The sequence below is a fragment of the Sebastes fasciatus genome, chromosome 17 (assembly GCF_043250625.1).
Source record: "Sebastes fasciatus isolate fSebFas1 chromosome 17, fSebFas1.pri, whole genome shotgun sequence".
NCBI classification, from domain to species: Eukaryota; Metazoa; Chordata; class Actinopteri; order Perciformes; family Sebastidae; genus Sebastes; species Sebastes fasciatus.
The window spans coordinates 30,562,978-30,585,884 of record NC_133811.1 but is presented as its reverse complement, the minus strand read 5'-3'; the positions used below and the strand labels follow the sequence as shown (position 1 = coordinate 30,585,884).

General features: G+C 39.5%; 2 long non-coding RNA genes across 2 annotated transcripts; one reads left to right on the top strand and one right to left on the bottom strand.

Moving 5' to 3' along the window:
- Positions 1-10,159: 10,159 nt before the first annotated feature.
- LOC141754433 (uncharacterized) lies at positions 10,160-10,758 on the bottom strand. The gene is made up of 3 exons (XR_012590646.1): positions 10,742-10,758; positions 10,465-10,635; positions 10,160-10,349 (listed from the first exon to the last, which is right to left on the bottom strand). It is a non-coding gene; the product is annotated as an uncharacterized LOC141754433 (long non-coding RNA).
- A 5,471-nt stretch (positions 10,759-16,229) lies between these two features.
- Positions 16,230-18,345, top strand: LOC141754430 (uncharacterized). The gene is made up of 2 exons (XR_012590644.1): positions 16,230-16,371; positions 17,827-18,345. It is a non-coding gene; the product is annotated as an uncharacterized LOC141754430 (long non-coding RNA).
- The last annotated feature ends 4,562 nt before the right edge of the window (positions 18,346-22,907 follow it).

The following is a 22,907-nucleotide window of genomic DNA, read 5'->3' as shown; positions in this document are numbered from 1 at the left end:
ACATTACAATATATTAATGTGTCAAAACAGATCAACAGATATTACAGTATCCTACTAACATATCCATATGTATACTGACCTGTGTTATATCACTTAATAGTACTTTAGTATATTTAAATATGGTTTATTATAGTTTAAAGTATAATACAGGTAGGTAATGCAACACGAACAAATATACATTTTGACAAAATAGCTCATCTGTTTCCGTGCAGAACTCAGACACACAGGTTTTACCCGGGGAGGTATATAAGTGTTAATGGAAAAAGGTCAATCATCTATGAGGATCTGTTTGTGAAGTTAACCTGTGGAGGTCACAGAGGGCTAGCAGTTAATGATATGACTTTAAAAAATATATATATATTAAAAACCAAAGGCTGCACAAAATGTTGTTATCACAGCTATATTAATGACATAAAGTATGTACTTTTGGGTATTTATTACTGTAGGTACAGTATAACCTACAGCACATTGCATCTAGTTAGAAAGATACTGAGGAGCCACAGAATTTCCTGACTGTTGTAATGTCATCAGTTGCCGGGCAGATTTCAGTGCAACAGGTTTTAACAGGGGAAAACCAGTGCAGCGTGCAGCCGGAAGAATAGCTGAGTGGAGTGGATCTGCCAAGTCTATCAATAAAAGAATATATACTGTATATATACAGTCTATACTGTATTTATATATATACATACAAATAACATGTTAAGACCTTTCTTATTAGAGAAAGCAGAAAACCACACAAGAGAGAGAGAATGTAAAAGGTGGTCAAACTAAACCATCTCATTTGTTTTCTTGTCATGTGAAAAGTAAAATCCTCCCTTCAGTTAAAAAGTTTCAGTTCTGCCTTCAGTTAATGTTAAAAAGCTCGGACCAAGCCAGAACTCTTTTTTTTTTTTTTTCCACTTCTTGTGTTGCCTTTATTAAGTCCTTTCAATTTGGGAAACACTCGCTGCTTTTTTTTTTTTTTCAACATATTTTTATTATTTTCAGAACAGAAGGCTCACAGCAATGTTATGTTCAACAGTTATTCTATACAGTCAGACCCCCCCACCCTCCCCCAAAACCAATAAATAAAAATAAATGAATTATAAAAATGGGTGAAAAGGGACATTTTACATAAATAACAGTGGTTAAACTGACCGTAAAATAAATATATATATATATATATATATATATATATATATATACACATACATACCTACATATACATATACATACACATACACATATACCTACATACCCATACATAAAAATAAATACATAAAAAAAGAAAGAAAAAAAGAAAAAGAAAAAAAGAAGACAATAAGAATGGCAGATAGTATCTCATAGAGTAAAGTATATTGTCCTCAGACTCTCATGAATGGTAAACGGTGATCCTAGAATATATTTTATGTTTTACGTGGCACTAGGCATAATTTGCTTCCACCCTGAAGGGTATTGGCCCTTCAACAGAGTGTGTTTGAGCTCTGATGGTATATAGTCCAGGACAGGGTTCCAGATCTTAATAAATGAGCCCTCAACACCCCTAAGGACTGCACTCATCCTTTCATGTGGCAGTACGTTGAAGATCTCCCTGTACCAGAAAGTTACTGTGGGTGGAGTGTCTTTCACCCATTTTAGCAGGATGCATTTACGAGCAAGGAGCAGAAGTTTGTCCAGCAATTTGTACTGATTTCTCGAGAGAGAAACTACTTTAGAGGGCAAACCCAGTAAAAATAACCCTGGATCCTTTCTTATTGTAGTCTTAAAGATCCCGCTCAGTTCTCGGGCTACGTGATTCCAGTATCTAGCAATCCGATTGCACACCAAAAATTAATGGTAATGGGACCCAAGGTCTGTGTTACACTTACCGCAAATGGGAGAGATGGTTCGAGATATTTTGTGGAGGGTAAAAGGGGCTATATGGAGCCTATGTAATATTTTATATTGAATCTCCGCAAGCCTGTTGCAAGTGAAGGTTGATTGCACCAGGTGCACTGCTTCCCGCCAGTCTTCCTCATTGTAGTCATTACCCAGGTCACCCTCCCATTTGCGTGATAATTTGGTCGTGTCATATTTATCCTGAGAGTAAAGTACAGAATAGAAACGGGATATTCCGTGCTTAAAACCCTTCTGCTCACGGATAAACTTTTCTGCCTCACTATAGATGGAAATGTCCTCTGTAGGCTTTACAAGTGTATTAACAAAATGCCTTAATTGTAAATATGCAAAAAAGTGATCTTTAGGGAGATTAAATTTGTCTTGAAGCTGCTGAAAGGACATTAAGGTATTAACCTCAAACATGTCCCCTATCACATGAATCCCTTTGTCACGCCATGAGTGGAATAAAGAAAGCCTCAAGCCTGGTAAAAATTCCTGATTATTACAGATGGGAGACAGCATGGATTTGACACCTCGTCTATCCATGTAATCGGAGATCTCCCGCCACACTTTAATAGAGTTGATAATTAAAGGGTTATTCTTAATGTTCATTTTAATTTTTTCCGGTCCACATGTCACCAAACTCCACAGGGACTCAGGGGAGCACGCCCAAGAGTCTACACAAGTTTCGAGCCTAAGATATGAGTGTAACCAAGTCCAAAGAGTACGAATGTGACAGGCCCAGTTGTAAAAGAGCATGTTGGGTACCGCTAAACCACCTTTTTCTTTGGGCAACTGCAGAGAACTAAACTTTTGTCTCGGCCTTTTACCGTGCCAAATACATTTTGAAAAGGATCTCTCCAAGTCTTTGTTAACTTTTTTGGAGATGCGCAGTGGCAACATTTGTAGAGGGTATAGAAGTCGAGGGAGTACGTTCATCTTTATCAGGCTAACACGACCAATAAGTGAAAGCGGAAGATCATGCCACCGAATCAGATCTTGTTTCACTGTATTAAGTACAGGGGCAAAGTTAAATTTCCATAAGTCGTGGTTATCTGGCGATATTTTTAGACCTAGGTACGTGAAACCAGCAGTGGACCACTTGAAAGGGAAATTTACTAACATGCTGGTATCACTGAAGCTGCCCAGGGGCATAGCCTCGGATTTGCTAAAGTTTATCTTGTAGCCTGAGATATAGCTAAATTCGTTTATTATTGCTAGGATGGTGGGAACAGAAGTTTCAGGAGAGGTAAGGAATAAAAGGATGTCGTCAGCATATAACGCAATTTTGTGAGTGGTACCCTCGACAGCTATACCCGTCACATCTCCATGGCATCTAATGGCTTCTGCCAACGGCTCGAGAGCGATGGCGAAGAGCAGAGGGCTTAGAGGGCAGCCCTGGCGTGTGGACCTTTCCAAAGGGAAGGAGCCCGAGCGCAGACCATTAGTTATAATACAGGCCGTGGGGGAGTGGTAAATAGTTTGGATCCACTTAAGGAAATCCCCCCCCAAACCAAACCTCTCAAGGACGTCATATAGATAGTGCCACTCAACTCTATCGAACGCCTTTTCGGCATCTAAAGAAATGGCGAGGGCCTTCTTTTTAAAATGGTTAGTAAATTGGATAATATTCAACAGCCGTCTAATGTTTGTATGCGAGTAGCGCCCATGAACAAAACCCGTCTGGTCAGGATTAATAATACAGGGCAGAAGCAATTCTAACCTCCTAGCAAGTAGTTTGGTAAGCAACTTATTTTCTACCGGGATAAGGCTAATAGGCCTATAGGAGCCACATAGGTCGGGGGGTTTGCCCTTCTTCAGAATAAGGGAGATATTAGCTAGATTAAGAGTTGAGGGGAGGCAGCCATTTTCAAAAGAATCTCTATACATGTCTGTAAGAGGGCTTACTATGATATTCCCTAGTTTTTTATAAAATTCTGGGCAGTACCCATCAGGCCCTGCCGCCTTCCCTCCTTTAAGTACCCGAATAGTTTCCAGAACCTCCTCCTCTGTGATTGGTTTGCATAAGCCTTCCTTTTGGTCATCTGAGAGAGTTGGTAATTTTATTTTGTCAAGGAATCTTCCCCTTGTCTCCTCAGAGGTGAGACCATCTGACGAATATAGTTTCTGATAAAAGACCTTCATAATTTTATTTATTTCAGTAGATTTGTGACATCTAACTCCATTGGTGTCTTGGAGCGCCGATATTGAGGTTGAACCGCTCCCCCCCTTGGCCAGACGGGCCAGCAGGCGACCTGGTTTATTACCTGATTCATAGAGCCTATGTTTTGCAAAAAATATTGAAGACTCTGCATTCTTTGTTAACAGTTGATTTAAAGCAGAACGCGTAGCATCCAACTGTTCCCCAATGGACCTGAATGGAGAACTTTTAAATTCTCCCTCCAACTCCTTAATTTTCTTCTCCAACTCTAACTGGGTTTTGAGAGCCTTTTTCTTTTGTGCTGATGTGTAGGATATGATAGCCCCACGAAGGTAAGCCTTAGCCGCCTCCCACAAAGTAGTAGAACTCACTTCAGGTGATTTATTCTCAGCAAGGAATTGTTTAAGTTCTTTACTAAGAAAATCAACAAAGGGTGGGCTGCTTAATAAGGAAGGGCTCAGGCGCCAGTGTCTACAAGAGGGGTCTTTATACGGGGGACCAATGGTTACGCTGATAGGGGCGTGGTCAGATATAGTCTGACTTCCTATAATACAGTCTTTAATTCTATCTAAGAGTGTCCTGGAAGAAAGGAAAAAATCAATTCTAGAGAAGGACTGGTGAGGCTTAGAGAAGAAGGTATAGTCCCGGCCTGTTGGGTTAAGAACTCTCCATGCATCATTCAAGTCCAAGTCAGTACAAAATTCAGCCAGTTTAAGACTTTTGCGAGAAGGAATAGGCCTAGGAGGAGATTGATCGACAGTAGAGTCAGGGGTACAATTAAAGTCACCACCTATCAAAGTAAAGGAGGTAGAAAAGTCAGACATGTCTGCCAGAAGTTTGGGAAAAAAGGTAGATTCATATATATTGGGGGCGTAAATGCAACCCAGTAAAATGTGCTCTCCATAGATGTATCCGGAAATAAGCACGTAACGCCCTTCTTTATCGGTTACTGTTCTATCCAATGTAAAAGGAAGGCTGCGATGTAAGAGAATAGCCACACCTCGACTGTTGGATTTAAAGGAGGAATAAAAAACTTGCCCAACCCAATTTCTACGTAATTTAATATGTTCCAGATCGGACAGGTGGGTTTCCTGTAAGAAGGCGATGTGGCACTTCTCCTTTTTTAGTAAAGTAAGAATCTTTTGGCGCTTGACGACATGGTTTAAACCTTTAACATTTAGCGAGGTAATTTTGAGATCACTCATAAGTACAACCACTAACAAGGTAAATGGGTGGAAGCATATTTGCAAATGGGTTTACAAAACCCAAACTAAGATGAGAGGTCTGATAAGATCTAGTCTTACATGAGAGAGAGGACATCTTATTACATGAGAAAACTGAAAACAATGGAACAGGATAACAAAAAATAAAACACAAAACATTACCCTCAAAAACAAAGCCTGAGAGCTGGAGCCTATCGAACACTTTCCCAAAGAAAACACAACACAAATCACAAATGGTGAACACATGTGTGTGCGTGAAGCTGAGAAGTAACATTCCACCAAACCAGGAGAGAAATCTAGATCCCATAACTTACCCCTAAAGATCCAGATCAGCTTCTGTCACCCTCCCGCCACCTACCACCTTGAAAAGTACAGCTGTCCAACAGTATAGGGCTATACTAATTATTACTCATTCCAGTGTTACACAAAAAAAAAACAATCATTAGAGGCAACAACTTATTAATGTGGCGATAAAAAGAAAAGATAAAGATAAAAGGTGGTGGGCGACTCAGCATTTTAAAGCTCTTAATTATGCAACTCAAAAAGAACAGGCAGTTGTCAAAAGGAGAGATTATGTATGGCAGAAACACCACATGAACTGAAGAAGACGTTATCAAGGGCCAAGATCATAATAAACTGAGGTCAGCCTTGACTTCATCCAGTCCATTAGATTATTCACACACAAAAGAAATGCAGTGACCGTTTTAAAACAAAGTATTGACCCCGTTATTTTCTCAAAACAGAATATAAATAACACGTGAGAGCTGGGTGTATTATAAAGAGTGTCTGTATCTGCCAGAGCGCGCGCTCGGCTGTAGCCTACGGGACTATTTACGTGCGTAATTGTGTGCATGTGCGTAATGCAGGGTTCTACAACCAGCTAATGTGAATGTGTGTGTGCGCTCATGGATGTATAGGAAACGTGTATAATGTTCGGGTGTATGAAGTTTAGAATATGTACCAGAGACCGCTGAGTCGCCCTAAACTAGTTCAACATATGCCTTCATGTGCCCATCCCACAGAGAGCAGGGAAAGAGACGGAGTGGTACCTGACCAAGTTTTTCATTTGTCCCAGTCCTTCACAAACTCCCAAGCCTTGCGTGGACACTTGAACGTGTAGTCCTGGTTGTTGTACGAAAAGCACAGGCTGGCTGGAAAGCGCATCTGGAAGCGTATCCCTCGCATGATGAGACGCTGGCAAACATCATTGAACTCCCGTCGGGTCTGCCTCACCTGGACCGAGAGGTCCTGGTGAATGTAGATTTGGTTCCCGTTGTACAGAAGCTTCTCTTTTTCCTTGACTGCAGCCATGACCCTCTGTTTGTCGCAGACATTGTGCAGCTTGATGATCACCGGTCTTGTATGCTTTTCCTTCTGAGGGCCGAGGGATCTGTGCGCTCTGTCGATTTGAATCGTCCCTCGTTTGGTTTGCAAACCCAGTAGTTTGGGGAGCCATGAAGTTGGTTGTTGTCCCTCCGTGCCTTCCTTCAGACCGATAATCCTGATGTTCTCCCTGCGGCTGCGGGTTTCGCTGTCCTCGGCTCGTTGTGAGAGAGTATCCACTTCCTTTTCTAGAGCCGTGATCTTGTTAGACAATGAAGTCAGAAGTCTTCAGCATCTGAGATACGTGACTCAGCCTCCGTTAAGCGCTTGGTGTTGCCTTCGATACGGTTGTTAAATCCTTCCAGAGTCAGATGCAGTTCGGTAAACTTCTGATCCATTAAGGCGCTGGTTCTCTGTGTGACGTCCTGCGCGAGGAGAGTAGCCACGCCCTCCTCCTCGCAGGTGGCGGCGCCATGCTGGCTAACGTTAGCTGTAGCGTCCATGCTAGTGGTCTGGAGTTTCTTCAGCTCTGAGCGAGTTCTAGCCCCGGCATCACGTTGGACTTGGTTTGGATCAGAAGCGGACATGTTCATACATAGATAGCCACCTTTAGAAAGTCCAGCCTGGGTCAAAAAGTAACTTTAAATTGTAAATTGTATCTGGTGGTGACGGGAGGTCGGCGAAAAACGACTCCTCACGATGACCGCATCACGTGACCCCCTAAGCCAGACCTCTTGGTGTAGTCATGGACTCTGACCTGAGTTTTAACAGCCACATTAAGACAATTACAAAGACAGCCTTCTATCACCTGAAGAATAGAGCAAGAATTAGAGGACTGATGTCTCAGCAGGATTTAGAAAAACTAGTCCATGCATTTATCTTCAGTCGACTTGACGACTGTAACGGCGTCTTTACTGGTCTTCCTAAAATATCCATCAGACAGCTGCAGCTGATTCAGAACGCTGCTGCTAGAGTCCTCATTAAGACCAAGACAGTGGATCACATCAGTCCAGTTCTGAGGTCTCTACACCGGCTCCCTGTCTCTCAGAGAACTGATCTCAAAATACTGCTGCTGGTTTACAAAGCACTAAATGGTTTAGGGCCAAAATACATATCTGATCTTCTGCTGTGTTCTGAACCATCCAGACCTCTCAGGTCATCTGGATCAGGTCTGCTTAGTGTCCCCAGAGTCACAACTAAACATGCAGAAGCAGCGTTCAGGTTTTATGCATCAAACATCTGGAACAAGCTCCCAGAAACCTGCAGGACCTCCAACTCTGAGTTCTTTTAAATCAATAATGATCTTATACTGTACTATAACTTTTACTCTGGTGTGTTATTCTCTATTTTAGCTTTTATTTTTAGCTTGTTTGTTTTATTTTCTAATCTTTAACGTGTTTATGACTGTTTTATTGATGTCTTAATGTTCTTTTGCACTTTGTCACAATGCTCTTGAATGTTTGTGTAAAGCACTTTGAGTTGCTCTGTTGCTGAAATGTGCTCTACAGATAAAGCTGCCTTGCCTTCAGTTATCTGTGAAGAATCCCAGGTTTGCCCAAATAATTAGTCTCTTCCTGCTCTTTAGTTTAACATCTACAGGTCAGAGACACGTTCATTTAGTCTCTGTGACTATATAGTGAATACTCAGGCAATATTCAGACGGTTGTAGTCAGCCACTGGAATCACACAAAGACACACGCATTTGGAATATTGGCCAATTTATTGAAAAGCAAAACAGTACAAAAGGAGTAAAACAGCAGAGCAACTTCATTCACGTTCATCTAGTTCACCCAGGGGTCAGCAACCTTTACTATCAAAGGAAACACAGACTGTTAAGTCTAATGCAGTGAGGACACAAGTCCAAAAGAGACGCAGGACATTTGGCTGGAAGCTCCTGCTGGAATATATTCAGCAGATGCAGTGAGCTTCTTCTGAAAATGTCTTTCAATATTACTGTTTTATTGTCGAATCTGTCCGCGAAGTATTAAATTACTCAGAGACTTTTCTTCTTTGGGATTTGGAATCGACAGCGAGCCTATTGAGCTATTAAGGTTCAGCAAAATTAGAGGATAAGGCGCCGGGCCGAAGACATACACTGTTAAGAATTTCCCAGTAAAATAACAGTAAAGAGCTGGAAGCAGGGTTGCCATTATTCTACTGTAAAATTTACATTATTACACTGTCGCTGAAATTTACAGCTTTGTACTGTTAACGAAAAATACAGTATTTTACAGTTAATTTACTGTTTAAGGATACATTATAAAGCTGTTTTTATCCTTTTACATTATCTTACTGATTTGTTTCAATGCACTATTTAGGTTGTATTTTTTACATACATTTTAATAAACATTATTTTTTGCCGAGATGAATAGACTTAGCAGGTTAAAGACATAGGAATAGTCACACTAAATACAATTAAAGGCACTTGTTAAGAAAAAGGCTAAGGCTATAAGGCCCAAAATGTCTGTCTATAGCTGGCTACAAGCACAGAATGCAAACCATAACAACATGTGAGTGAAGAACAGAGCTAATTCACTGATTTTCTAATCATGTACAATGTGTGAGAAAAGAACATCTACAGCTTATCTTATTGCACTTTATTTTTTATTTTCATATGAAGTTCAACACAGCGCCAACAAAAACCTGACACAGATAACACACCAAATTTCAGAAGAAATAGCATTTCTGAAGACATCTGTCAATCTTACTAACCTTACTTTGTGGAACAGTTACAGAGAGTTGAGCTATATCATAGAGTTAAAACAAAACTCTCAAATAATATTTTGCCTTATATCATGTAACATGTGAATATACTGAATATATTGCTGAGCCTTAAGGCATATCAGTGGTACAAATGAAAAAAAAAATGAACATTAAAGGGACTATTTGTAACTTTGTACGCACATAAATGTAGCGGGTCGTCACACATGCGCGCTCACATATGCGCGTTCGCGTGTAGCCGCTGCCTCTCCAACTCTGCCTGCTTGCCTTCGCTCAGAGAGCGCGTGCGTTCTCAGCTCGCTCCACCTCTAGACGTGAACGCGCGCTTACTCCTCACTGCAGAAGAGTTAGTTTAGCTCTGAGAATATCTAGTGAATGATCAGTGGACGTTTGTGCAGAAAAAAAATGCTGCAGCTCCTCCAGACCAACAGAGGTTTCCCGTGTCTTGTGAAGTGACGGAGCTCCTTAGCTAGTAACGTTGTCTTCTCGTTACCGACCGGGTGCCGGTGTCTCCTCTGCTCTCTCCGGCTGCGGGAGGAGAGAGGAGGGAGACATGCTGCAGAGCCCCGCTGCCTCAGCCTGCACTTAGGCAGGAAAAGCCAACACTAAGATCAGATCTAAATCATGTTCATGGAGAGACCTTCGTCTGGTCAGCTAACATTACTGCCAAACAGCTGAAATATAGAGTGATATTGTGGTTTTAGCTGACGTGTGTCGCCTCACTGTTTTGAGTGATGCTCGTTCAGGTATATTGAGAGCGAGCAAGCGCGAGCCCGACGCTGACTTTCGTTGATTTCACGGCCACAGGTGTCGCTGTTAAGAAGCATTTCTGAAAGTTACAAATAGTCCCTTTAAAAAATTATTATTTGTCTATATACTAATGAGCACCAACACCACCAGACATGTGACATCATGTCCAAGTATGAATATTCAGGCTCTAACAAGGCACATGGATAAGTGTGGAAGTCCAAGTATTGGGCGATAATGGGGGAGTGAGTTAGTGAATGACTTATGGCCCACTCAAAGACACCAGTTCTCTCAATCCAGCCTTGGTAGCCCGCTGACTGTGTGAGAGAGAGATATATGAGTTCCAACATAACTTTCATTGTAACTTCTCACATACAAAATCAGCGTGTGTAGCCCTCATTTCCTCTTATCATGTATGTAATGTAAACTCACCATTTTAAATGAAGTCCCACTCAAGTCCATGAGTCCCATCAGCAGAGTGGATACATGTGGATATACGGTTGTAGTCTTGTCTTGTAGCTCGTGAATTTGCCAGTTTTCTTTGAGAAGACTTTGCCCTGTCCATCCTTGGTGCCTCTCTCAGGGTTTATTCCTACGGTGCACCTGACAAATGATAGTGTTTCTTCAGGTACTGTGTAAAAATCAAGTTGTGTGAATCACTTAGATTAATGCCACAATAAAAATACAGGTTTTACTGAAAGTATCTAACCTTGAGATTAATTTGAGTGTGCAGATGTAGAAGGTGGAAAATAATGCAGCAAGCCCCATCAAGAAGGTGGGCTGGATCCCTTCACATATGAAGTGGCCCTCAAGGCTGACCATCCAGCGCCAATAGCTTCCTGCTGTTTCACCTGAAACTTAGAAAGAATTTTCCTCAGTCAACTTTTTAGTCAATGTTTGAAATGAATTGTGTTGAGTGGTGTGCATTACTGGTTGAGAAACAGTTTTTTGATCAATTATGAATATTCTGACCATCTGATCTATAGAACATGTGGTTTTCAGATATCATTCAAAAACACTAGTTAGCTAGTAAATAACCTTTCCTTCAATTTTGTATCTGCTCTGCTGAATTACCACCCAATAACCAACATGCACTGAAGTCTTAATGTTACTTTAAATGTTGAAGGGACTTCCATAGACTGTAAAATGTATACACCGTCGTTATGCATGAATTCACTGGCAAAATACATGTGTCAGCACATTAACTTAGATATTAACTTGAATACATAGAAATTAAAATGAGCTCCTTGTGTTGTCCGATTAATGTGCAATCATCTGTGAAATTCTAGCTAGCTGTTGAATCCCTCTATCATGACATGCACATATTCTGTAATGCAAACTAACTGGAAACATCACTGATAACCTTTGCACAGATTTATTAATTAAATAGAATTACTACTCACCAAATAATCAGTAAGATGGGGATGGATGAACAAAGAACGGATCCAGCCTCACATGTGCAGATCAGGTGAAATTGCTCTTCCCAGAATTAAAAAAATACTGCATGAAACTGTTATTCATGATACTTTAGACAGTTGATCAGCAGTAAAGTGCTGTTTTTTAAGAATGCATTATAGTTCAGTTAAAAAACGGCCTATGAGCGTAATTTAACAGATTTTCTTTTGTATTAACAGTAAAGCACTCTATTATGCCTCTATTATGAAACAATAACACACTCCTGATTAATTAAGAAAAAACTCAAATACATGAATCATTATTTGCTTTGGAAAAACAAGATCTTCAAAATGTATCAGTTTTTAAAGGGACTGTTTGTAACTTCTTACACGTATAAATCAATGCCGGTCGGTGTCCCATGCGCGCTCGCGTGTGTCTACGCTGTTCAGAATCAGACACCAACACAAACTACATGGAGTTGTATAGTGAAGCCCGTCTGTTAAACAGTGTTGGCCGCGGTCGGAGACCGTTGCTTTGGTCTCTTAATCTAGTTGTCTGGTAAAATAATGTAAATTAAAATGATCATTTCCCAGCAGACTATACTGACTAATGACCCAAACTGTGCTCTCCAGGGTCCTGGGCTGTACTATGTGGATGACAACGGGACGCGTCTGTCTGGCCGTATGTTCTCTACCGGCTGTGGTAACAGTTACGCCTACGGCGTGGTGGACAGCGGTTACCGGGAGGACATGACGGTGGAGGAGGCGTACGAACTGGGCCGTCGGGGCATCGCTCCGACGGCCCAGGGTCGGAGGGTCGGTCAACAGTGAGTATACTCTGAGAACCCAGTTGAGCAAAATTGAGCATAGACTGAATGTTGTATAGTCATGAAATGTATAACGCTGGAGTATAAGGGCCACATTTAGGGGAAAAAATAAATCTGAGATTTTGAGAATAAAGTCAGAAGTTTAAGAGAATAAAGGCGTAGTATTATGAGAATAAAGTCATAATATTATAAAGTCGTAGTTTTACGTGTTGTTTTAGAGGGGAAATAGAGCAGCGTGTGTGAAAATGAGGAACGTGGAGCATCTTGTGAAGTTCTACTTTAGTTTAGGTTTCACAAATAACCAAATACTTCATCTTTTGGCTCATCAGCACCACATTATCATCAGGATCAGGACCTGGAAAAGAAACTGCATTTATTGCAAAGAAAGAACCACACAGACCTGATGGAGGAAATATTTTTTTTCTCATAAAGTTATGACTTTATTCTCGTAATATTACGACTTTTTTTTCTTGAAATAGTTTGACTTTACCTTCCATCCATCCCTCCTTCCGTACTTCCGCCCGTTCGCGTGTCATCATTTAGGTCTGGAGCAGAACTCGGAAATTATTTAACTTTGGAATTTCAACTTTGGTCTGATGGTTGACAGTTTGGTCTAGTTGTGCCTTTTGCGGGTTAGAAGTCCAGGGTGCCCATTAGTTAATTAGTTAATGCTCATTAATTCCATTAGTTCCAAAAGGGCAAAACCTTTGGCCCTACTTTAGTAGGGGTCAAGCAGTGTGCGGGGGTAAGTGAGCCATGCTCACTTTGGCCACTTTTCCCTCAATGTGGCCCTAATACTCCGTCGTACTGTGAGCACTTGAAAAGGGTAAATTGGGACTTTTGTCTTTATGTGTTTATCTGTACATTTGTGTGAATATGTGTGAATATGTGTACTCTTCTGTGTGTGTGTGTGTGTGTGTGTGTGTGTCTAGTGTACCACATGCAGGAGGACGGCTGGATAAAGGTGTGTAAGGATGACGTATCAGAGTTGATCCACCGCTACAGGAAGGGAATGTTCTGAGTTTGACCTCTGAACCCAGATCAACCTCAGCACTCGACCCAATAAAGCGCTTGTTTCCAAGATGATGCAACGTTTTTACAATACAGTTTTTTTTAAAGATATATTGAAATAGTTGATTTTAGAAATGAATGACCCCACTTTGTCTCCCAGCAGAGTGTGTGATCCATTTCTGATTTTGGATCAATGAAATATCAGAACATGAAATGCTAAAGAACCGTTTCTTTCCGGGACAGACGAACCTAAACTTTGCAGAATCAAACTGTTATTAGATGTTAACATCTTTGTCTGGTTATTGTTCTTTAATATGATGTAATGCAGGTACTGTGTATGTTGATTCTTACATGGTTCCGTGTATTGTTTTGTGGTTTTGTTAAAATAATCTCAGCAACACAACACACAGCTCCAAATAAAGACGTTTGTTCAGCCCACTGCTCTGTCCTGTAATGATTAACCTGAACTGATACGTCCTGTTGCTGTATGATATAAAGTGGACAGGATTCATGATGATGATGCAGCATGCTGTATGATATATGTAGTAAAAATATGTTGACATGATGTGGGTGATGGTGTTAAATATAAATAATATTCCTTGTTTACTGTCAACCACATAGTTATTCTATATGATCGTGTCATCACATTTTCAACGTGAGGTAAATCTATGTGTTTTTTTAAATACTTTATTTTTATATTTATGGGAGAAACATTCTCGATGCATCGTCTGATCGTTACAGACTTTGTTTTTATCATCGCTGTGCGTCTGGTGAAATGTGACCGCAAACATACAGGAAGTGCCAAACCTCATTTCCATGACTAAACCTGTTGGGGGAGATTTCTAAAGCTGTCGTATTTCTGATAACTGATGTTACAGTATCCTACTAACTTATCCATATTAATACTGAACTGTGTTATATCACTTCAGTATATTTAAGTATGGTTTATTATATAATTTATAGTTTAAAGTATAATACAGGTAGGTAATGCAACACGAAAAAATATAAATTTTGACAAAAATAGCTCATCTGTTTCCGTGCAAAACTCAGCCACACACGCAGGTTTTACCCGTGGAGGTATATAAGTGTTAATGAAAAAAGGTCAATCATCTATGAGGATCTGTTTGTGAAGTTAACCTTTGGAGGTCACAGAGGGCTAGCAGTTAATATGATTTAAAAAATATATATATTAAAAACCAAAGGCTGCACAAAATGTTGTTATCACAGCTATATTAATGACATAAAGTATGTAATTGGGGTATTTATTACTGTAGGTACAGTATAACCTACAGCACATTGCATCTAGTTAGAAAGATACTGAGGAGCCACAGAATTTCCTGACTGTTGTAATGTCATCAGTTGCCGGGCAGATTTCAGTGCAACAGGTTTTTACAGGGGAATACCAGTGCAGCGTGCAGCCGGAAGAATAGCTGAGTGGAGTGGATCTGCCAAGTCTATCAATAAAAGAATATATACCGTATATATACAGTATTTACTGTATTTATATATATACACATACAAATAACATGTTAAGACCTTTCTTATTAGAGAAAGCAGAAAACCACACAAGAGAGAGAGAGAGAGAGAATGTAAAAGGTGGTCAAACTAAATCATCCCATTTGTTTTCTTGTCATGTGAAAAGTAAAATCCTCCTTCCTCTTCCTGCTCTTTAGTTTAACATCTACAGGTCAGAGACACGTTCATTTAGTCTCTGTGACTATATAGTGAATACTCAGGCAACATTCAGACGGTTGTAGTCAGCCACTGGAATCACACAAAGACACACGCATTTGTAATTTTGGCCAATTTATTGAAAAGCCAAACAGTACAAAAGGAGTAAAACAGCAGAGCAACTTCATTCATGTTCATCTAGTTCACCCAGGGGTCAGCAACCTTTACTATCAAAGGAAACACAGACTGTTAAGTCTAATGCAGTGAGGACACAAGTCCAAAAGAGACGCAGGACATTTGGCTGGAAGCTCCTGCTGGAATATATTCAGCAGATGCAGTGAGCTTCTTCTGAAAATGTCTTTCAATATTACTGTTTTATTATTGAATCTGTCCGCGCACTATTAAATTACTCAGAGACTTTTCTTCTTTGGGATTTGGAATCGACAGCGAGCCTATTGAGCTATTAAGGTTCAGCAAAATTAGAGGATAAGGCGCCGGGCCGAAGACATACATACATAGGCTATGATGCACGCTTTAGTAGATTGAAGTGATGACAATTTTTTTTTACTATTAGAGAATGTAAAACACACTTTAGGTCCACAACAATAATGTTAAAAAATAACTGTTATTCATTTCCATATATATATTTTGTTGTCAAAGCCACTGGAGAGGGGCTAAAGAGACGCAGGTTGCTGACCGCTGACTTAACTCAACACAAGACGTGATTTTGAGCATCGCTGTTTATATTTACAAGAACATTTCTATCAGTGTGCTGAGAAGCTCCAAACATCCCACAACCCTTTTAGAAGCTCAGCTAACATTACAATATATTAATGTGTCAAAACAGATCAACAGATTTTATGAAACAACAACACACTCCTGATTAATTAAGAAAAACCTCAAATACATGGATTATTATTTGCTTTGGAAAAACAAGATCTTCAGAATGTATCAGTTTTTAAAGGGACTGTTTGTAACTTCTTACACGTATAAATCATTGCGGGTCGGTGTCCCATGCGCGCTCGCGTGTGTCTACGCTGTTCAGACTCAGACTCCAACACAAACTACATGGAGTTGTATCTAGTGAAGCCCGTCTGTTAAACAGTGTTGGCCGCGGTCGGAGACCGTCGCTTTGGTCTCTTAATCTAGTTGTCTGGTAAAATAATGTAAATTAAAATGATCATTTCCCTGCAGACTATACTGATTAATGACCCCAAACTGTGCTCTCCAGGGTCCTGGGCTGTACTATGTGGATGACAATGGGATGCGTCTGTCTGGCCATATGTTCTCTACCGGCTGTGGCAACAGTTACGTCTACGGCGTGGTGGACAGCGGTTACCGGGAGGACATGACGGTGGAGGAGGCGTACGAACTGGGCCGTCGAGGCATCGCTCACGCTACGCACAGGGACGCCTACTCTGGAGGGTCGGTCAACAGTGAGTATACTCTGAGAATACTCCTCGGCTTTGTTTTTTGATTTAGCATTTAAGCATATCTTTTGTCTCTGTTTGGCCGCACCATCGGTATGGTTACAGTGGGTCAGTCCGTCCTCTTTGGTCCAGACTGAAATCTTAACAACTATTGGATGGATCGCCATGAAATGTTGTTCAGACATTCATGGTCCCCATCGGATGAATCCTCGAGCTCCACTGTGAGGTTCACATTTTGGCTTTCAGTTAAATATCTCAACAACTTTTAGGATGGACTACGATGACATTTGGTTCAGACATTCATGTACCGGTGATTCTCTGACTTTTCATCTGTCACCATCATCAAACCTTCAAAAAGCTAATGACATTCTCATCATCCTCAACTGCTCTTTCACTAGCAAGGACCACACCACCAACAAGACGAGCTGAACGATTTATTAAAGAAAGACATGACTGATGTGTAAGACTTAAACTGCCTGTAGCTCATCCGCTTTGCCGAATGCATTGTGGGGAAGCTTCGACAGGGAATCAGCCGTAGCACCCGGACACGATGAAGCATAGACTGAATGTTGTACAGTCATGAAATGTATAAAGCTGGAGTATTAGGGCCACATTGAGGGAAAAAATAAATCTGAGGGACAAAGTCATAATATTACGAGAATAAAGTCATGCAATTACGAGAAAAAAAGTTGTAAAATAATGAGAATAACGTCATAATATTATAAAGTAGTAATTTTATGTGTTATTTTAGAGGGGAAATAGAGCAGCGTGTGTGAAAATGAGGATCGTGGAGCATCTTGTGAAGTTCTACTTTAGTTTAGGTTTCACAAATAACCAAATACTTCACCTTTTGGCACATCAGCAGCACATTATCATCAGGATCAGGACCTGGAAAAGAAACTGCGTTTATTGCAAAGAAAGAACAGCACGGACCTGATGGAGGAAATATTTATTTTCTCATAAAGTTATGACTTTATTCTCGTAATATTACGACTTTTTTTTCTTGAAATAGTTTGACTTTACCTTCCATCCATCCCTCCTTCCGTACTTCCGCCCGTTCGCGTGTCATAATTTAGGTCTGGAGCAGAACTCGGAAACTATTTAACTTTGGAACTTCAACTTTGGTCTGATGGTTGACAGTTTGGTCTAGTTGTATCTTTTGGGTTAGAAGTCCAGGGTGCCCATTAGTTAATTAGTTAATGCTCATTAATTCCATTAGTTCCAAAAGGGCAGAACCTTTGGCACTACTTTAGTAGGGGTCAAGCAGTGTGCGGGGGTATGTGAGCCATGCTCACTTTGCCCACTTTTCCCTCAATGTGGCCCTAATACTCCGTCGTACTGTGAGCACTTGAAAAGGGTAAATCGTCACTTTTGTCTTTATGTGTTTATGTGTACATTTGTGTGAATATGTGTACTTATCTATGTGTGTGTGTGTGTGTGTGTGTGTGTGTGTGTGTCTAGTGTACCACATGCAGGAGGACGGCTGAATAAAGGTGTGTAAGGATGACGTATCAGAGTTGATCCACCGCTACAGGAAGGGAATGTTCTGAGTTTGACCTCTGAACCCAGATCAACTTCAGCACTCGACCCAATAAAGCGCTTGTTTCCAAGATGATGCAACGTTTTTACAATACAGTTTTTTTTAAAGATATATTGAAATAGTTGGTTTTAGAAATGAATGACCCCACTTTGTCTCCCAGCAGAGTGTGTGGTCCATTTCTGATTTTGGATCAATGAAATATCAGAACATGAAATGCTAAAGAACCGTTTCTTTCCGGGACAGACGAACCTAAACTTTGTAGAATCAAACTGTTATTAGATCGTTAACATCTTTGTTTGGTTATTGTTCTTTAATATGATGTAATGCAGGTAACTGTGTATGTTGATTCTTACATGGTTCCGTGTATTGTTTTGTGGTTTTGTTAAAATAATCTCAGCAACACAACACACAGCTCCAAATAAAGACGTTTGTTCAGCCCACTGCTCTGTCCTGTTATGATTAACCTGAACTGATGCATCATGTTGCTGTATGATATAAAGTGGACAGGATTCATGATGATGATGCAGCATGTCACTGAAAAATTAGGAGAATTTGTATTAAAAATATGTTGACCTGAGTGTGTTAAATATAAATAATATTCCTTGTTTACTGTCAACCACATAGTTATTCAATATGATCGTGTCATCACATTTTCAACGTGAGGTAAATCAATGTTTTTTTTGTATATACTTTATTTTTATATTTATGGGAGAAACATTCTCGATGCATCGTCTGATCGTTACAGACTTTGTTTTTATCATCGCTGGGCGTCTCATTTCCATGACTAAACCTGTTGGGTGAGATTTCTAAAGCTGTCGTATTTCTGATAACTGATGTTACAGTATCCTACTAACATATCCATATTAATACTGAACTGTTTTACATCACTTCAGTATATATAAGTATGGTTTATTATATAATTTATAGTTTACAGTATAATACAGGTAGGTAATGCAACACAAAAAATATATATTTTGACAAAATAGCTCATCTGTTTCCGTGCAGAACTCAGCCACACACGTTTTACCCGTGGAGGTATATAAGTATAAGTACTTCATCTGTTTGTGAACAGAGGGCTAGCAGTTAATGATATGACTTAAAAAAATATATATTAAAAACCAAAGGCTGCACAAAATGTTGTTGTCACAGCTATATTAATGACATAAAGTATGTATTTGGGGTATTTCTTACTGTAGGTACAGTATAACCTACAGCACATTGCATCTAGTTAGAAAGATACTGGGGAGCCACAGTATTTCCTGACTGTTGTAATGTCATCAGTTGCCGGGCAGATTTCAGTGCAACAGGTTTTAACAGGGGAAAACCAGTGCAGCGTGCAGCCGGAAGAATAGCTGAGTGGAGTGGATCTGCCAAGTCTATCAATAAAAGAATATATACCGTATATATACAGTATATACTGTATTTATATATATACATACAAATAACATGTTAAGACCTTTCTTATTAGAGAAAGCAGAAAACCACACAATAGAGAGAGAGAATGTAAAAGGTGGTCAGACTAAATCATCCCATTTGTTTTCTTGTCATGTGAAAAGTAAAATCCTCCTTCCTCTTCCTGCTCTTTAGTTTAACATCTACAGGTCAGAGACACGTTCATTTAGTCTCTGTGACTATATAATGAATACTATTCAGATAAGTGTAGCTACAATCAGCCACTGGAATCACACAAAGACATACGCATTTGGAATATTGGCCAATTTATTGAAAAGCAAAACAGTACAAAAGGAGTAAAACAGCAGAGCAACTTCATTCACGTTCATCTAGTTCACCCAGGGGTCAGCAACCTTTACTATCAAAGGAAACACAGACTGTTAAGTCTAATGCAGTGAGGACACAAGTCCAAAAGAGACGCAGGACATTTGGCTGGAAGCTCCTGCTGGAATATATTCAGCAGATGCAGTGAGCTTCTTCTGAAAATGTCTTTCAATATTACTGTTTTATTGTTGAATCTGTCCGAGCACTTTATAAAAGGTTACAGGATTTAGGTTTAATAAGAAAACTCTGATCTTTTGTTCTCACTTCTTCAGCTGAGTCAATTTTAATCAGGATTATTACAGTATTGATATATATATAATTATTACACAGACAAATCAATATGTGTCACATCTTTTATCCAGACAATGCTGTATTTATATTGTTTGTGATATAAACTCTGGTTGACAAAAACTCTTCCTGCTCACTGCTGATCAATACCTGAGTTTATCACTGCTGATCAATACCTGAGTTTATCACTGCTGATCAATACCTGAGTTTATCACTGAGTTCACCTTTACAGAGAAGTCAGCAGTGTGACAGCGCCCCCTGTGGACGGTTTATGCATCTGCCTTTGAACTCCTCATGAGAAACCACCTGATGATGTCACCTGACTTTCTGTTGGTGTCAAAACATCATGAAGATCCATCACTCTGATCACATGAACTCATCAAATTAATAACAATAATAATAATAACAATAATAATAATAATAATAACATTAATAATAATAATAATAATAATAATAATAATAATACAAAAATAACAATAAATAGATAAATAAATAGATACAAAAATAAATAAATAAATCAAATCCATCTAGAATGTCTTTAGTATTAATGAACAGCCTCACTGCTCCCTGAAACTTAAAAACACCTTTAACAAAACTGAATTGAGGTAAAAATCCTTTTATGTTGTGAAACTGAACTGAATCAACCTCCAACAAACAATAAATAAACAGATAAATATGAACTGTTTTTCAGAAACACTTTATTCATGAATAAAACTCTAATCTGTACAAGTTGTAGTAAAAATGGTTGATGTTGCTCTCTATACAGTAATGGCCTCAATAATCCACCACACTCACTGATTGTAATGATAGAACATCTCAAAGTTAAACTGACTCATAAACAGGAGCCATGAATTCAAATAAACATTTTTTTACAACTCCAGATAAAACAATTATTCTCATCTTTATTATTTTATTCACACACAATGTTTGACTGGTGTCATTTTCACCACATAAAAGCAGCTTGTTGTCAATAAGAACAGCTGCCCAGATTGGAGATCATCTCTACACCATTACAGAGTTTACAAGTGCTGTACATGACATGACAGCAGACAGAGACACAGCAGCATCCCAGGGCGTAGTCCTAGTCTCTGGCACTAAACTAGTTTACTCTGCGTTAGCAGTGCAAACTGAGCTGAGCAGGAATATTTCAGGCAGGTTCACGCGTCCTCTACCTTTAGAAGAGTTCTGTAAGCTATGTCTGCTGTTAGCAGGCCATCGCTGAGAGCTGAGGTGAAGTGAGCTGCTTCTGCAGCTGCAGAGGTGGAGAGAAAGAGGGAGAACAAAAAACAAAAGAAAGTAAGTTTTCACACTTAGGATGTGAAACCTGAAGGACCCTGGTGACGTCACGGGGTCATGGGTTACAGTTGCCAATGGTTACTGTTAACATTGAGTCCATGGGCGGAGTTAAGGACTTCAGGACTTGAGTCCCAACAGCTGTAAAAAAACAAAATGTAGCTACAATATTCATATTATTGTAGCTACAGTCACAGATGTGTGAGCATATATATGGAATCACAAAAAACAGAACTTTGGAATATTGGAGATTTTATTGAAAAGCAAAACAGAACAAAAGGAGTGAAACAGCAGAGCAACTTCATTCAACGTTCATCTACTTAACCCAACACAAGACGGGATTTTGAGCATCGCTGTTCAATTTCTTTACGTTTATAAAACTAAGAGAGAAATCGTCTCTTGTCCCAAAAATACTAGCAGGAAATATTTACAAGAACATTTCTATCAGTGTGCTGAGAAGCTTCAAACATCCCACAACCCTTTAGAAGATCAGCTAAACATTAGAATATATTAATGTGTCAAAACAGATCAACAGATGTTACAGTATCCTACTAACATATCCATATGTATACTGAACTGTGTTATATCACTTAATAGTACTTTAGTATATTTAAATATGGTTTATTATAGTTTAAAGTATAATACAGGTCGGTAATGCAACACGAACAAATATACATTTTGACAAAATAGCTCATCTGTTTCCGTGCAGAACTCAGCCACACAGGTTTTATCCGGGGAGGTATATAAGTGTTAATGGAAAAAGGTCAATCATCTATGAGGATCTGTTTGTGAAGTTAACCTGTGGAGGTCACAGAGGGCTAGCAGTTAATGATATGACTTTAAAAAATATATATATATTAAAAACCAAAGGCTGCACAAAATGTTGTTATCACAGCTATATTAATGACATAAAGTATGTATTTGGGGTATTTATTACTGTAGGTACAGTATAACCTACAGCACATTGCATCTAGTTAGAAAGATACTGAGGAGCCACAGAATTTCCTGACTGTTGAAATGTCATCAGTTGCCGGGCAGATTTCAGTGCAACAGGTTATAACAGGGGAAAACCAGTGCAGCGTGCAGCCGGAAGAATAGCTGAGAGGAGTGGATCTGCCAAGTCTATCAATAAAAGAATATATACCGTATATATACAGTATATACTGTATTTATATATATACATACAAATAACATGTTAAGACCTTTCTTATTAGAGAAAGCAGAAAACCACAAGAGAGAGAGAGAGAATGTAAAAGGTGGTCAAACTAAATCATCCCATTTGTTTTCTTGTCATGTGAAAAGTAAAATTCTCCCTTCAGTTAAAAAGTTTCAGTTCTGCCTTCAGTTAATGTTAAAAAGCTCGGACCAAGCCAGACCTCTTGGTGTAGTCATGGACTCTGACCTGAGTTTTAACAGCCACATTAAGACAATAACAAAGACAGCCTTCTATCACCTGAAGAATAGAGCAAGAATTAGAGGACTGATGTCTCAGCAGGATTTAGAAAAACTAGTCCATGCATTTATCTGCAGTCGACTTGACGACTGTAACGGAGTCTTTACTGGTCTTCCTAAAATATCCATCAGACAGCTGCAGCTGATTCAGAACGCTGCTGCTAGAGTCCTCACTAAGACCAAGACAGTGGAT